The 5000-nt window shown below is 43.5% G+C and overlaps 1 long non-coding RNA gene and 1 pseudogene across 1 annotated transcript in view; one reads left to right on the top strand and one right to left on the bottom strand.

Moving 5' to 3' along the window:
- Positions 1–5000, top strand: part of LOC138060181 (uncharacterized) — a 180260-nt gene that overhangs the window by 12156 nt on the left and 163104 nt on the right. The gene's annotated exons all lie outside the window — the stretch shown is intronic.
- Positions 4705–5000, bottom strand: part of LOC138060739 (craniofacial development protein 2-like) — a 578-nt pseudogene continuing 282 nt past the window's right edge.

The following is a 5000-nucleotide window of genomic DNA, read 5'->3' as shown; positions in this document are numbered from 1 at the left end:
GCGTAGTGCCAGTTAGGCTGGGGAACCAATTCCGACACATTTATGTTAGTGGACTTGCAACACCAAGTCGAAACAACCTTTATTGTTAGTCTGGTTGAGATACCAGAACAGAGACAATGAACATGGCACTGAGTCTACATACATCCAACGCGAAATATTTGATGTCATTCAACTGGACCTACAATCACGCCATACACTAACAGAACAGGGAGTTAGGGTGGTTGAGTGGTCATCAATCGTGCCTCCCACCTCTGTGACCCAGGTTCAACTCTGGCATCAGGCCGTATGTGGGCTGAGTTTCAATCGATCTCAACCTGATTCCGAGGGTTTTTCTCTGGGTACTCCGGTTTTCCTCCCTCCTGAAAATCGACTCCCAGTCAATTACATCTGGCTGGGTTTGCGGTGCTCCGAGATCACACATGGATCGTATGGCGGCAGCCGTGAGCGCCTTCACATGCATTTGGCCCGATCCCGTTGAGCCAGTTGATCCTGAAAAGCCGTTGTAGGGAGTGGTCAAATAAGCGCACATTTACATTTACATGTACAAATCAAGCGCAAGACAGATGAAAAATACCAGGCAAGAAATGAATCACGCGGTAATACATATGAAATTGAATGGCCTATACATACACAAGGAGAAACGGATGAAACTGATTCTAAAACTACCTGAGCTGAGCGACCACTCACACAACAAATGCGGTCAGACAGAGGCCAGAAAAAACCTGCTATAAAAAGCCCCTGTGGGGAAAAATTTGCAGGAAATCGGGGTAGGAACCATGGTTGGAGCCCACGAGGTGAGAAGCCTATCCTACGAGGCTTTACAGAAAGTAAAACAGACGATCTAACCAAGGAATAACATCTGGAAAAGCACTAAAAGAACAAGAGTTAACAAAGCGCAAAATGCAGTTGGTTCTGAGACCTAGATGACCACCACGTGTTATACCTGGCCTTCTATACCCCTGTATTACTACCCATGGTTCCCCGGCCTGGAACCCAGGCCCTGTTATATCTCGTGCCGACAAAATAGTTATTTCAGCCTTCTTCGCGAGCTCAGTCGTCATAAATGATATATTTTGTCTCCACTTCACAACAAAAAGCAACACAAGCTTCAACCAAATAAGTATATTTTGGGAGGGCCTGGTGAGAACCAACCCGAAACCTATATAGAGTGACAAAGAACTGGGAAAGGCAGCGTGCAACGTGGACCCTCATAGTCCGAGAAATTTAGAAACTTCAAGCCTCTTTGACAAATCATCATCAACTTGAGTATCTTTGGCTTGCATCGACTTCCAGCGACCGTGTCGCTGAAACAACCTCAGTATCGCTGAATCCATTGCTGGCTGCCATAGAAGGGCCTCCCTAACGAGAGTGGGGCCCGAACTTGGAGGAATCAACCCCAACGCTTTTGAGGTCCCGTTTGAACGCTTCTCGAATAACGCCATAACTGATAGGCTCATCATAAGCCACTAACTAACAAGAGCCCTTTCCTCTGGAAATGGGCCTAAGAATCAGATCCCTGGAATCAGGAGGAATTTGGAACTTACCAAGATACTTTTTAGGTGATTTGACAGGACAAGCGCAACTTTAATGATCATTTATCCTTCTTCATTAAAGAAAATATAATTTCTTCTTAATTCTCGAAACGTCGACAAACCTAAAGAAACCAGCAAACGAGAAGACATACATAGTAATATGGCGCAATTCTACAGGGTTATCAAGGTTTGATTGGCTAATAATAGAGGGTTTAAGATCTGCGACGCGACGGTAACGAAAACGCCATTTAAAATTGCAACTTCAGGTTAATCTTTTTCGTCATTACGTCGGCTTGTATAATTTGTAAAAACTAGTGTAACTTCCCAGGAACTGCATTAGGTGCGGTATTGAATCTACGACAGAAAATTCATTTTGTTCACGTTCTCCATAAAACTTGAGAATTGGTCATCTCACGACGCAGATTTGCCGAAAACGTGAAAGAAATGTACACAGATGAAAACTGCATGTGCAGAGCGTGCAAAGCCACTGTTTTTGCTCATTAAATATACAAAATTTGTGACGGTTCCGTTGCCGTCGCGTCGTAATTCTTAAACTCCCCAATAGGGAGTTTAGGGAATTTAAGATCTACGACGGCGACGGTCGACGAAAACGTTACCTCAAAATATAACTTGGCTCTATCATAAGTCTTTCTCGATTATTCAGTCTCGTTCACGTCCTACAATGTGGGTGAAGTATCCCAAAAATGAATTAGTACGAGCGGTTTCAGAGTTAAAATAAAGAATAAAAGATTCTCTGTCGAATGCTTACGTTGTCGTCAAAACCTCAAAATTGGTGATTTCACGTGGTCCTTATTCAGAGGACCGCTAAGATAGTTTCTACAATCCGTGTTGCACGTGCAGCACGATTATTTATGCTCTTTAACCAATGATATTAATGTTTTGTGGCCGTGTCGTAGTCGTAGCCGTAGCCGTCGCCGTTTCTTAAATTCCCTTTTAAGAAACGACAACGGCTACGGCTACGGCAACGTCAACGCCAAAAAGCAGTAATATTATTGGTGGAAAGAACCAAAATGATCGTGCTGCACGTGCGGCACGCATTTTTGAACATTTCTCTCCCGTACTAGTCAAAACTACTACGTGAAATGACCAATTTTAAGGTTTTGAAGACAACGTGGACAAATTACAGTGAATCTTTTGTCTCCCTCTTTACTTCTTGAATCCGTCCGTACCAATCCATTTATAGGACACTTCGCCCGTATTGTATAACAATATTGTTATATATTAGTCCTTATTGCCCCAATGGGGCATAGGGCCGCAACAATGTCTCTTTTCCACCGGGTCTTGTCTTTCGCAATTGCCTGTGCCTCTCCCCATGACAAACCCATCTCACTAAGTTCAGTTTCCACTGTATTCCTCCAGGTGGTTTTGGGTCTTCCCCTTTTCTTTTGCCTGCAGGAGTCCACCTAAGGGCAACCTTGGGTATCCTCTCCAACGAAATTCGTAAGACATGTCCCAGCCATCTAAGCCGGCGTTTCTTGATTTCAAGATCCATACTTGTGCACCCAGTCTTCTGATACAGGTCATTGTTGGAAATTTTATTGGGCCAGAAGATGTTGCAGATCCTTCGCAGACAGCTGTTATGAAAAACATTGACTTTATTTATGTCCCTCTCGACAATTCTCCAGCATTCAGAGCCGTACAGTAGCACAGATTTAACGTTACTGTTGTAGATGCGCACTTTAGTCTTAAGGCTGTACTGTTTAGACTTCCAGATGTTTCTAAGTCTACTAAATGCACACCTGGCTTTGTTAAGCCTAGCCTTGATGTCCTTCTAGGCACTGTTATCTGTACTGATCACACTCCCGAGATAAGTAAACTCTTCAGTATGTTCCAATGGCTCTCCATCAATGTTGATTGGCCTTGATGCGTCGGAGTTGACACACATAATTTTGGATTTCTTTTTGCTGATGATCAGTCCCGTTTTCTTGGCATTTGTATTGAGATCGTCTGATTTCTCCTGAAGATTGGTAGGTGTTGAAGAAAGGATGGCAATATCATCAGCAAAATCAAGGTCTTGAAGGTGAGAGAAGATAGTCCACTGTATTCCACAAGAGCGCAGGGAAGTTGCTTGACGCATCACCCATTCGATAGAAACAAGGAAGAGAATAGGCGAGAGTATGCAGCCCTGGCGCACTCCCGATTTTACTGGAAATGCTTCCGTGATGGTGTTTCCAAGGATGATACTACATTCGAAGTTGTCATAGAAGATCTTGATAAGGTTGATAATCTTGGGAGGTAATCCATATGCTTGAAGGATCTTCCATAGACTCTCTCGGTGCACGCTATCGAATGCCTTTTGGAAATCGATAAAGTTAATGCAAAGAGATGTGTTCCATTCGAGAGACTGTTCCAGGATATTTCGTAAAGCAAAGATCTGATCCATACAACCTCGTCCTCTTCTAAACCCAGCCTGTTCTTCTCTGAGTGTTGAATCGATAGCGTTTTCAATGCGCTTAAGCAGTATCCTGCAAAATATCTTACTTGGTACAGATAGTAGGTAATTCCCCTCCAATTATCACAGTTGCCGAGATCGCCTTTCTTTGGAAGCGTGAATATAAGGCCTTTGGTCCAGTCATTTGGAATAACTTCTTGTTCCCAAATCTTTGAGAAGAGGTCCGTTAATAACCTAGATGCTGTATTAATGTCTGCTTTAAACAGCTCAGCTTGAAGTGAATCAATTCCTGGGGCTTTTCCGTTTTTCATGTTTTCAATTGCCGAGCCAACCTCTTCTGTGCCTGGGGGGCTGGTGCCTATATCAAGATATGATTCAGAAGGTGGTAGATCTGCTGGTTCCTCTGGGTCTGACCGGTTAAGGACTTCTTCAAAGTGTTGCACCCACCTAGCAGCTTGCTCCCTTTCTGTTGTTATAATCTGTCCCTGCTTGTCTTTTACTGGCATGCTGTGATTGGTGATGTTGCCACAAAGTTGCTTAGTGATCTTGTAAACTGTTCCAAAATCTTTCTTCTCTGCTGCTTCCTCATCTTCGCTAGCCAGATTCTTGATGAAGTTCCTATTGTCCTTTCTTGCACTCCGCTTGACTTCCCTATCTCTGATCTTATACTCCTGCTGTGTTCGTTCAATCTGCCTTGACAATTTAGCGTTCAACAACTTCTCCTTTGTCTTCCTCCTAACTTCTATTCTGGCCCAAGTTTCAGCTGATAACCATTTCTTGGTCTTCTTTTTCTTAAAGCCAACAGTTTTCTTTGCAGCATCAGCATACGACTCCTTGAATCGATTCCACGAACACTCCACTGGGTCCTGATCTATTTCATCCTCAAGATCGGCGAGTGCCGCAAACCTGTTCTTAAGCTCAATGCTGAAGTTTCTTCTGACCTCTTGCGATTTCAATCGGTTGATGTCGTACACTCTCCTGCGTTGTTTATTGGAGTCTACAGCCATAAGCTTAAGCTTAATTTTGGCGAATAACATGTAGTGATCACTGCTTAC

Source organism: Montipora capricornis, chromosome 8 (assembly GCF_036669925.1).
Source record: "Montipora capricornis isolate CH-2021 chromosome 8, ASM3666992v2, whole genome shotgun sequence".
In the NCBI taxonomy this organism is placed as follows: domain Eukaryota; kingdom Metazoa; phylum Cnidaria; class Anthozoa; order Scleractinia; family Acroporidae; genus Montipora; species Montipora capricornis.
This window is presented reverse-complemented; position numbering and strand designations above follow the sequence as displayed.